The sequence below is a fragment of the Cebus imitator genome, unplaced genomic scaffold (genome assembly GCF_001604975.1).
Source record: "Cebus imitator isolate Cc_AM_T3 unplaced genomic scaffold, Cebus_imitator-1.0 Scaffold581, whole genome shotgun sequence".
Taxonomy (NCBI): domain Eukaryota; kingdom Metazoa; phylum Chordata; class Mammalia; order Primates; family Cebidae; genus Cebus; species Cebus imitator.
Window position 1 is genome coordinate 224,884 of NW_016107896.1, and position 227 is coordinate 225,110.

Genomic DNA, 227 nt, shown 5'->3' on the forward strand with positions numbered 1-227 from the left:
AATCAAATAGATACAATAAAAAATGATAAAGGTGATTATCACCACCAATCCCATAGAAATACAAACTATCATCAGAGAACACTATAAACACCTCTACACAAATAAAACAGAAAATCTAGAAGAAATGAATAAACTCCTGGACACTTACACCATCCCAAGACTAAATCAGGAAGAAGTCTAATCCCTGAATAGACCAGTAGCAACTTCTGAAATTGAGACAGCAATTA